General features: G+C 38.9%; 1 protein-coding gene across 3 annotated transcripts in view; it reads left to right on the top strand.

The window, feature by feature from the left end:
• Positions 1-1,418: 1,418 nt before the first annotated feature.
• The window catches only part of usp2a (ubiquitin specific peptidase 2a), a 46,798-nt gene continuing 36,057 nt past the window's right edge, over positions 1,419-12,159 (top strand). Inside the window, exons 1-2 of one of the 3 annotated variants that reach the window (XM_059331603.1) lie at positions 1,419-1,632; positions 4,008-4,141. The gene's annotated coding sequence lies outside the window, so the exon portion shown is untranslated. Of the gene's footprint in view, positions 1,633-3,745; positions 4,142-12,159 lie in introns of those variants that run through there. The other 2 variants (XM_059331601.1, XM_059331602.1) reach the window with 2 other exon arrangements.

The raw sequence follows: 12,159 nt of genomic DNA, 5'->3' as shown, positions 1-12,159 counted from the left end.
CATTACCTTTTTTTTTGTAGGAACCTATATCAAGTATTAAATGGAACAGAATGAGTCATCTTTCTTATATTAGCATATGTAGAGAAAGATCTGTCACTGAATGGTAATAAACGGCAGTCTCCCTCCTCTGTGTGTGATACTTTGTTTCATTCGTAGCAGCAGCAGCAGCATTGGATCCATGTCAGGGGTCTGGATGTTTTGCACAGCTGGCTATACTGCAGTATGATTTTATGACTCATTCACTTTGATGCAGATGCACACTCCAGCATGAATGACTACTTGAGTGCAGGAACTTGAAGCAATCTTAGAAATGGTCTATTAGGAGATGTCCTTCAATTTTTAGCCCAACCAACCATTAACCCTGTGGAGTCCATGACAGCACCGGTGCATTACTTCATGATGTCACGCTCTGTGGCCAGAGGTACTGGCTTCAAACTCCATGCCAGTTTTTGTTTGATGATGATAGGCCAAGTAAAACCAATAATAAGGTCAAATATATTGAGTATAAAAATCTCTTATATGTTGTATTTGTAGAAGAACATTTAAAATTTGCTATTGAGCATGACTGTGTTTTGAAAGTTTTAAAAAAAATAAGATAATTTTCAAAATCTGATTTTATGGTTATTTTTGTTTGTTTGCCTTTCTTTTATGGTCAAAATGTTGAGTACAGTGAGTCAAGGTGAAACAATTATTATCAGGTCATATGATCATATAGGTGAGGTAGAATTAGATGTTATCCTCTTATATTTTATCCTCTTAGATGTTATCCTCTTATATTTATTTTTTGGGTTTCAAATACTATATATTGTCCAGGTTATATGTATATATGTATATATATATATATATATATATATATACATACATACATACATACATACATACATACATACATACATATATTATATATATATATATATATATATATATATATATATACATATATATATATTTAAATCAAATCAAAATTACTTTATTATGTATATATGTATATATATATATATACACATATACATATATGTATATATATGTATGTATGTATATATATATATATATATATATATATATATATATACATATATGTATATGCACACACACACAACCTCAATTATTATTTATTTATATATATATCGCTTGAACTAAAAAAGACAACCCCAAGGGTTACGTGAAAACGAATTATTTTTAATAAAACTAAACAAAACAGTCTCTCTCTCCCATTGCCTTGAAAGCAGAATTTTTTTTTCAATGAAAGCAATCTCTGGTGTTTACGTTCATCGCCATGGTGACAGTGTAAGGGGGCGGGGTCGATGCGCTTGGCTGGTGACGTCCACAGATGGGTTTGAACCTATCAGAAATCAGCTTCGTTACCGGACTGACGTCACCGTTAAAGCGAACAACACCGTTACTTGGTTGCTGAAACTCTAACAACTGCAAAGGGATGGGAGATATGGGAGACATGGCCGAAAACCAGCATAGTCTTGATTTAAAGCCCAGCACGGTGTCCAACATTATCGGTGAACCGACACAGTAACTTAAGAAATAGTATAAAAAGCCACACAAACCAGCCATAAAGATAATCTTCGGGGGGGCGTTTCGCTACCCGTTTGGATGGGGACGGTCTCCAACTGTTGTGAGGTGAGTGAATGCAGTTAGTGCTGCTGTATCCTATGGACAGAACATAGACTGTATAATATGAGTGGATGCAGTTAGTGCTGCTGTATCCTATGGACAGAAGCACAAACTCCTGTCTCCGCCAATCTTAATCTATCGTTTCTTACCGGGAATTAATATATAACGTAATGTACCGTATCAAATGGCACATTTTATAAGTGCATTCGGCATACATTGTAACTACGAAACAGCTCTTTATTTTAGTATATTTTCAAGTTTAGAGACTCCTTTCTACATAAACTGCCCTATGTTGTATTGTAGGGGGGAGAACAACCGCTGCCAACTCAAAAAAGTTCATAGTTTAAAGGTACAAGCTATGTTTATCGTTAAATGTGGATAGTTTTCCTGTAACAGACCCACAACCAAGACACTAGGTCTCTGAACACACTGTTTACTTGAGTTAGCTAGCGAGATGATAGCTAGCGTGGGTTAACTAGCTGCTGTGGGACCTTAACCGCTATAACAGGGGCGAAATAAAGCATGCAGGTTAGTTATTAAGCACTGTGTTAACTTTGTACGTCGCTACTCCCCCTTCAGACCCAGGGGACTCGAGGGACAGCGAGTTTCCACTGGTACTATCTCCTCTCCGCCCCCTCTGTACTCTGTCCAACCTGCCCCGCTTCCATTACGGAGCAAACGCACTTGTGTCTGAGTGGTTATCTAATCACGTGTGGAAAATAACGTTCCCATCATCGTTTATGCGGAATATTTCAAATGCATTTATATCTGTTCCTTACAACAGCCGCATACAAACCAAATCCCACTGCAGTGCACCGAGTATGGCTCCTGTTTTAGTGTGGTCCCATCTCCTCCCAGTGTCATGTAATGCTATACCCCTCACGGAGACTGTCCGCCACAGTAGGCTACTACGTCTGTCTTTTTCCATTGTCTTACACACATACGTCAACTGTTTCCCTGTGCTAGAAATATGTGGTAATTTGTCGAAAATGTATGTTTTCATACACCAGTGTTGGTCTGGCCAGAGTAAGGATACATTTGAAGACATTTAATGTCGGAGATAAATCATATAAAGCTGAAATACCATCAGTGTTGAAATTGATGACACATTTCACGTTGATATGTAACTTTTCCAAGCAACTAACAGCCAACAATTGACTAAGTGTGGCAGTTTGGGGTGTGTGCAATATCAATGCCTTTTGCTATGCAGTGGCACTATTATTGGAGCAATGCCTGTGGATGAATCATGATCCAGTGAAGCTCACCACTCACTTTAATTTCTGTGAAAGCAGCCAATCTGCTGACAAAAGCAGTGTGGTGGACGGACTTGATGCTTACCCAGCTTGACTTATTAAAAGCCTTAATGCTAGTCCTTTAAGAGCAAATTGGAATGCCACTGAGTTTTAAGTGACTTGTAGAGGTCATAGGCGTTTGCTATATTTACCGGCACTGTAACTTGATCTGTGGCATTCTGGATCGCTGTGCTCATACTATCCTCTCACACTCTGGGGCCACAGCCTCCCAAGTAGCACCCCATTGCTTTCTGTCAATTGGCCTGGCAGCTCAGAACAACAAGGGTGAGCCTCTTGCAAACCAACTAAACTGCCACTCTTCCTTCCTTTTCTCCTTTTAGGTACCTGTTTGTCGGTTGAATGCATGCTGAGTGGGCTGTTTGCACAGCTGTAGGGTACGTCTTCCCATGGAGACGAGGATAGAGGACGGGGATAATGTTTCAGAAAGTTCTGGATTTTCCTAGCTTCGAAGAACTGTGAATAACTCTTCAGGGATAGGGCATGCCACCAGTTGATACGTGTGAAGTTTGCATTGAATAGTGGGAATTTATAAAGTAGCTGGTTGTCATGTGTGCTTTGAAACAAGTGCTGGAAGAGACACATAATAAAGCTTTACAAGATGGAGTCAAACTATCAACTTTCTCTTTACCTGAGCTTTATAATTGAGCAACTTTTCCGGATTTGATAATACGAGCTGAAGGATGCATCATCAATCTTTAGTGATTGGACATGAAATCCAGAGAATGTGCTGACTGGTGGTCTGCACAGTTGTAAATGTGTGTGCCGTAAAGTCAAACCGTTTTCTGCTCACAAATAAAGGAAAGGTTGGTTTCTGGCAGCTTTGTCAATTTATACCTGTAGGCAGTATGATAGTTCTCACATGCAGCATGTGTTATCTTCAAGCATGGGTTTCCTGACCCACTAAAATAGTTTGATGGCAGTGTTTTGGCAGCATATCGTCTAGTGATACTGTATATATTTGTAAAAGAAATTCCCCAGCCAACAGAAAACATTTTTAAAGTTGCTTGCTTACTGTTCTGTCCTCTGCGTGGCTGGTATGTCAAGTAACATGTCTGTGTGTTTCCACAGGAGTGATCGGTGTCAGAAATCCTCTGGGTGTGTGTGTGTGTGTGCGTACACTGTGGGGTAGCAACAGTAGGATGAGCTGCCCCAGAGCCATCACAGCCTGCGGGGACTGACACATACCCCTACAAATACAGCAGGTAACTGCAATTACACACAAGCTGTCCAAGTTGAAAATTTGAAATCTTAAGTATCCTCATGGTTATGTACATTAATTGTGCATTGCCATTATTGCATGTAAGGGCAGAGTTTTACATCACTGATTCAGATGTATCAGAATCGACTGGTCCCTTTTATGAAAGAGTGTCAGAAAAAGTTATGTGTTATGTTTTATCAGCTTATAAGTGACTCAGAAATGACTAAACTGGAAAGATGATGCTGCGCGTCAGTTCCTTCTCAGTTTACAGCATTACTGCCATGTAGACATTTAGACTATGACACCAATAAGGCACTGGAATTGCGGCTTACACCACTAGAGGGTTTTGGATAATACCAGTATTAGTAGGAAAGCTTTATCCAACTGTTTTGTTTGCTCACACACATTGCCAACACGTGTCCCCTGCATTAGACACAAAAAGTGTCATGCAATGCATCGGTTATATAATACAGTGATGGTTACTTATTTAGATCTCTAAGGGTAGTTAGAGATAATTAGTAGGCAGAATTAAATACCCATAACCACTTTGGAACCTAAGGGGCAGATTTTTGTCAAAAAATTAGTTTTCCATCATCTGCATTGATTGCTTTTGTTAGTTTCCCGAAACAGCGACTCCTGTTTTTCTTTTTTTTTATTTGGGGAAACGTAACCCCAGTAAAAAATAATTTCTGTTTTATCAGTTAAATTGTAGAAATGTTTGAGGCATGTCTAAGTCATTCAAACAATTCTTGCTTCTATAGTAAGACCGGTATGGGGGGGGGGGGCTTTTATATGTCCATGGGTTCATTGTATGATAATCCGTCCATGCATATATGCTTCCAGGTATCCCAGCTATCCCTAATATTGTCAAGTGCAGTTGCCAGAGTGTGCATTAGAATCTCGTTTGTGACACAAAGTAGGGTGGTCTCTGTTGATTCCTGTCTACAGAAAACTGATTGGAATTCATTAAATTTGTATTTTTTTCTAGAATATCTACATCCCTTTGTACAAGGGGAAGCATTTATAAAATGTTTCTTAATGCATTTATTTAAAACTAAGTCTTTAAAGTCAAAAGTTAACAGTGTTCCTGGTAATTGATGCATTGCAAATAGATAGGAAACAAATGTGTGGCAAAGTGAGAATGAATGCTTTAACCACTTGTTGCTTTTAGCCACATCCATGTATCTAATGCCTCTCTCAGCGTCTCTAAGTGGAATGACAGAGATTGATAGGTGTTTTATTAATAATGGTGTCTAATTGACCAAATGATGAGCTCAATGAATAAAGAATTACAGTCAGTCAGCTGCAGAGATTAGAGCATCAATCACTGTAGCCTGCAGATTGACTCCTCTCTGAGGTCACTGCTGTTTTTATGGCCTCTAATAAATGCTAATTGGCGGCTTCTCTCCAGCTTTCATATTGTAGCAACATGGTTGTTTAGTGAGAAAACATTCTAAAGAGAAGTAGTAATGTTTTTGCAATGGAAAACACAGTTCAGCATGAAATTAAAAACAAGTTTTCCCTTCATTTCAGTGGTAATAAAGAATGTTCAATGTTGGAAAAGGAAAGGTGTCAGAGCTTTGGAAGGCACTTCTGAAAGGGGACAGGACAAGCAAAAGCATTGCTATTTAAACTCTTCTCTCTGAATTTTTGTGAACCACATGTTTTTATTGCAACTTTAATTTTGTGGTTTTATTTGGTACTCATAAATTCTCATGTGCAAGCACTATGCATTCCTGTAGTTCATTTCCCCTTTTCTTATCTAGCTATAAATACTGCAGTAAATATAGCACTATACTGACAACATTAGACTTGGCTGAGGAGGAAAAAATGTGTTGAATAGCTTCTAACCAGTAGCTAGGGAAGGCTGGAGAAGGTCCAACTATGACTTTTTAGAATAGCCAAGTAGTCAACCCCAGCTTTAATACAAAACAGCTTGGCACTTTGTTGTCAGGGGCAGAGAGAGAGGGCAGCCCTCACAGACATCAGCAGTCTCATATCCGCTCACATTTCAGGGTATATATAGCCGCCCGTAAGACCAAGCCAAAGCCAGCACTGCTCAGAGACCCCCTGATAATTCCCTTGTTTTCTAACATCATTTATTATCTGTACACTATGTTTTATTAGTTTTTTTGCCTCGTGACACATTTTTGTTTGAAATGCTAACAGCTGCTCTGATTTATATTGTGGTGAAGGTAACGATAGAATGTCCTATGGATTTTTAACTTTTAGAGACAAAGCAAAAAAAAAAACATCACTCAAAGTGAATTTGCATAATTACAATAACTGATTTCCTGCATTGCAGATGTGCCAACAGTGGTTTTTATGTGCCTCAGTGGGTCACTGAGGGTTTTTTTAAAGCTTCTACAATTCAGTTCTTATGCTTATGAAGTAATGAATTGATGGCAGCTTGACCTAAAGCTGCACTGATCAGTACCTTAATGTGCATAAGGGGTGACCTGCAGTGACAAACCAATTGAGTATTATCACCCATCTCTGCAGTTCCCATCAGTTCTACAGGTCTATTTCGAGTTTCTTTCAGCTCATTGTTTTGGCTGCACAAGACTCACCATTGCTGTTTCAGTTCAGTCTCAATAGCAGCTTTCCAGTTGCAGTGAGCAAATCTTTTCAGTGAAAAAGCTCTAAAAATCCACAGTACACCACCTGCTCAGATATCGTTACTACTGGAAAACATAATGGAGTATTTAGCAGCTAAATAGCCTGTTGGTGATGACAAAAACAATGCTTAAAGGAGAGCAAATACTTGACTTACAGTAATAAAGTGGCCAGAAACATGACTTTAAATGAATGGCAATGTTGCTCTCTGTTTGATAACATGTTTTACTATGCGTCAACACTGATGTGTCTACAGCTTGTTGTGCTCAAGTAGCAATGGCATGTCAGTACAGCTTGTGTTGGTGTGTTAATAATTAATACAATTCAAATTCATATTGATAATGCTAACATTGTTAATTAGAGGATGAAATTAGTGTCATTAGTGTAGTGCCACCAACTCCATGGTACCAATGGCCAGTATTTCATTCAGGTGTAAACAACAAATATCCAGATAGCAGATCATGGATATCTGGGCTAAGACGTCCTCCTCCGTACACTGTTCATTTTTACTGTCCAATTAGCAACTGTTGAGTTGAGCTCATAGACTGTATAAATAAGGTTGAGATACAATGTCATTAACCTGCTTTTCTCTATCAACAGAAAAAAACTAATAAAAAGCTAAATCATTGTTAAAAGATAGCTGATAGGTTAAAAGATGGCATTTCAGCCAGTGCATTCCGCATCCTCTCATTTTATCATCACACTGACTGTTAACCTGTATTACCCCTCAAACATACTGGCCTGACTACAAATGGAAACTAGAATGTTTCCAAAATCCATTGTCTGCCTGCAGATTCTGAATTAATATGCAGATGTCAGTTTAAAGAGATGAATACTGCAATAATAAAGCTTGTTTCCAAACCTTCAGAATCACAGAATACATTTCTGATTTGTTCAGCAGATTAAACTCTGGTAATTGCTGACAACTTATTGATATGGTGTGAACGAAAGTTGAACTGGGAGGGTCTTACCAAAACTGACCTAAAGGAGTGAACTGCTGGTTTTACCAGAGAATACATGTCACTCTGTTAAACAGAAACAGTGACCCAACAGATTGGAGCTTCTTCCCTCACAAGTGATCTTTGGTTGAGTACAGACACCAGCTTGCAGAGAGCTTTCAAACATGACAATAGACAAGTCACATTTTAACTAAAAAGTGGCAGTAAAAAAAATGGCAATTAGCAGTGGCTAAAAATGAGAAGCTGCTAATGAATGTTTTGTACATTGCTCTTTGCTAGTGAGAAAGAACTTTAGAGTTGAAACTTTGAAAATGTGTGTAATTTGACAATCTCTGTGTCAGAACTCAAGCATCCCTTGAGTTGGTGTGGCCAAATATTTTTTAACATTCACACAGTCGCAATTTTCACTTGCATATGTGAGCAAATTGCTCACTCTGTGGGCTGTCGTGAAGGACAAGTAATCAGTTAGACATTGATGTTGAACTGGCCAACAATCCTTAAGGAGTCAACACAGATACATTATGTAATGGTCAATTTGTGCTGCAGGGTAGTGAAATATTAAGCTGTTTGTTGAAACTTTATTTGACTACATGTGTCTGCTGTGCCTGTTTCTATCAAATGGGTGTATATGAATCAGCATTAAACTACGCGTGTACATAAAAGTACAGTATAGCCTTAAAACCCTAATGACTCACCCAATATTGAGCTAACCATTTACTATAGTGCAGCACTTCTCCACACCCACACACACACACACACACACAAATCTCCAGAGAGCATCCATGCTGATGTTACATTCATGCAGTGTCACTTCGGGGCACGATGGCTATGGCATCTGCGTCATCACACACACTCTACTACCGCTCTTGAGATTGGCTCCGCTCTCTAATAGGCCAGCAGGAGACCTGAGAGGACAATATGTACTGACTCACTGACTCATTAGAATGATTGATTTTCAACAGAAGCACAATTCACTGAGATAATAGACCCAATAAGAAGCAACAATAGACTTTGCAATGTATCTGTGGTTCTTTTTAGCATATCAATTTCTTTTAAAAAATGTATAAATTTCAGGCATTCAAATTTCATTACAAATATTTTTGCTCTATTTGGCATGTTAATTACCTCTGTCAAGGTGGCAATACACTCACCGATGTGTTGTGCGTTCAGAGATGGTCTTCTGCTTGGTTGTAACAAGTGTTTATTTGAGTTCCTGTTGAACCAGTCTGGCCATTCTCCTCTGACCTCTGGCATCAACAAGACATGTTAGTCCAGACGCATTCAAAGTCACCTAAATCACCTTTCTTCACCATTCTGATGCTGGTTTGAATAGTTGAATAGTTACTAGTGTTTTGCCAGCTGTTGGTCATTTTTGGTCCTTATCCTTTGGGAGTCTTGAGCGATTTTGTCTGTTTTTTAATACTTTTCATTCTGCCACTTATAAAATGATTACCATGTTGGTATCATTTTTGTCAGCACAGCCTCACTTATATGACCTGTTAATTATTTTCACTTGACTCACTGATCAACATTTTGAACCCAAAAGAATAAAAACAAAAACAACATAAAATCATATTTTGAAAATTATGTTTTTTTACTTTCAAAACACAATCTGGCTCATTGAAGAATTTTAAAATTACACTATATTTAGTTCTAATTTATTTTTACACTAAATATACTTGACCTTACCTATGGGTTTGTTTGGCCTATCATCATCAAACAAAAACTTGCATGGAGTTTTCAAGCCAGTACTTTAAGTTGAAAGCAGTGATCCACATTGCTTCGTTTTTACGTTGTGACATGAAAAAGTAATGTGCCAGTCCTTTTTTCGGACTCCGAAGGGCAACATTGCTCTTGAACCCAGTTCCAGGTAATGAAAGTGTGGTTCCTAAGAAGTTTTTAGCTTGTTTTTCTGAAACCTGCCCTGTAAGTGAAACCTCATCTCTCCAGCAGGATTGCCAACAGTCAGCTGCTAAAATCTTCTCTTCCACTGCACTCATGCAGTCACTTCTGTTGACTTTCTGTCTTATCTTTCTTAATACAGATTTAGTAGAAGCCTGGCAGTAGTAATGTTGTTTATCCACATACGTTCTATCTTATTCTGTTCTATGATTCTCCAGCAGCACAATTTTTCATGTCCTGGGGGGTTTTCTAAAAGAGGGAAAAGAGTACAGAGCATAAGCCAGCAGTCTGTATCTCTGATAGTAAGTGTAAATTGGATTGCTGCTACTTTTAAGTCCTTTATGTGTCGGTAGCAAGCAAACAAATGCAGCTTGTTGCCTCAGTAGCTATGGCAACTACTGGTTAACACAACCTCAGGGGAGGCCGAAAATGCAGAGTAGCCAGAGTGTGTGTGTGTGTGCCGCATGCTCGTGCCTCTGCGTGTGTTGTTGTTTCCGTGGAGACATCTCCTCTCAGAAGTGAAATCCATAGTTTGCTATCATCTTATCAATCCTTAGTGTCTATGTTGTGTGGTGGTGTTGCTCCCATGGGTGTGATTTGCTGTTTGCACTTCACTCTTAGCAGCTCGCCCACCAGACTAGGCTGAGCTTGTTTTACTTAGCTGCCCTGGGTCTTTGGCTGTGACACAGCTGTGGGAACACGGAGAGGTACATGTATTAGGCAGTTGGGGTGAGGTTCAAGCAAGGCCAAAAAGACAAACAGGCAGTGGTGGAAAAAGTATATGGAGAAAAGTATTCAGATCCTTAAGTAAAAGTGTTAATACCACACTGCAAAATACACGCTTCCCTTATTTTAGGGGTTGTCAAACCTTCACAGAGTCCCAAATAAGCTACTTTGTGATTGACAAGTCACTAACAGAGTGCACTCTGTGTTTCGTCTTTTTACCCTTTCAGTGGGGTTTCGGTTCATCAAAGTTAACTGTAACATTTTGACACAAAATGTCTTTTTCAGTATTAAGTTGGACTAAATGACACTCTAAGGAGTTGGCTGTTTATTCTGAACGATGGATACCCCTTGCTAACTAAGATAGCTTTTTTGCACTATAGGTTATACACATAGCATCATTATGGATCCCAATCTGTTCTGCGCATGTGCTACTTGCAAAAAAACAAGACAAGATGGAGACACTAAAATGCCAATCTTGAGGCTTCAAAACAGGAGTCCCTGTTTGGGTGATGCGTTTTTTAAAAATGTATACAGTCTAAGTGACCAACAAATGTAATACTGAATAAAGGGAGAATACCGCCTTCCAGTATGTTATTTCTAGGCCAAGGAAAGTTCAATCAATATTTGTTAATATGAGTTCCTCTCTCTCCCTCGCAAAGCCAGAAACCAGAGAAATAAGTGTCAAACTTGTGATGTCATGAGGGATAGGCAATGCATGGTGAGGCTTTTGGGGACCTACAGAATGTTGTTGTTTTTTAAATGAGCTTTATTTTCTTGTAGTGCTCTCAGTTGTGAAACAGACAGAGCCACATACTCAGAACATACCCCTGACTGGCTCTCGCCAATTCATTGTCTATGGAGCAGTTCAACGATTAATAAAAAAACGATATCACACATTTTAATTTAAGCACTTCGGTTTTTCATGTTTTATAATATTTTGACTGACTTAGACTATGAGAAAATGGGCCTAGTTCCCCTTTAAAACACCACCAGCTCTAAAGCACCTAAATACTTCCATTGAAATACATTGTCATTATACAACATTTTGCTCAAACTTGTTCCATTCAGTACAAAACTAGGCCTATATAACTAAAAGGTTAGTAGCTAAGCAACCATTCTATCTGCAACTGAGTTAATGCAGTTTATAACTAATAATAATATTATAATAATATAATATTTGTAAGTAAAATGCTGTCTCTCACAGCTGAGTTCACAGTTGATTGTTGGCACAATTCTCCAGTGAGGGGAGCTGCAATACAGAGAGCTACGGATTCAGGCTTCACCCTTCACCCTTCAATGTTAAAAAGTTGTGCATTCATGTTCTGATCACTTCTAGTTTTAAAGAGAAGTTTGTTTTGAGGCTTGTATGACCAATGACTCACCCCATCACACTAGCTGTTTCAGTTGAAGCCTGTTTATTCCAGTTTTCTGGCACTAGTTACTGATAAAAGTGTTGATGGAGAGTGAATCCAGATCCAAAAACTGTGGCTGATGTCAGAGACACACTGTCCATGTTTTACTGGTGTCATCTGCATTACAGGACTAAAATAACCCTCCAAACACCGCTGCTGCCAAAATATGAAAACAAACCTCATATATCTACCAAGCTTGCCTTCAGCTGACTTAAAGCAAGCAGCTCAACCGAATGGCCACAGCCGCCTGGCCTGCCTCTGTGTGTTTTGCCCAGCAGTGTGTGTTGGCCTGTCTCCAGCACGCTGCTTGTCTGCCTACTCCAGATCCATATGCTGAATTATTGATAAACCTGTGGTAAGAGAGAGAGAGAGAGAGAGAGAGAGAGAGAAATGCAGAGAGAGAAAGC

Source organism: Centropristis striata, chromosome 4 (assembly GCF_030273125.1).
Source record: "Centropristis striata isolate RG_2023a ecotype Rhode Island chromosome 4, C.striata_1.0, whole genome shotgun sequence".
Taxonomy (NCBI): domain Eukaryota; kingdom Metazoa; phylum Chordata; class Actinopteri; order Perciformes; family Serranidae; genus Centropristis; species Centropristis striata.
Note: the sequence above shows the minus strand (reverse complement) of the source record. Positions and strands in the feature narration are given on the sequence as shown.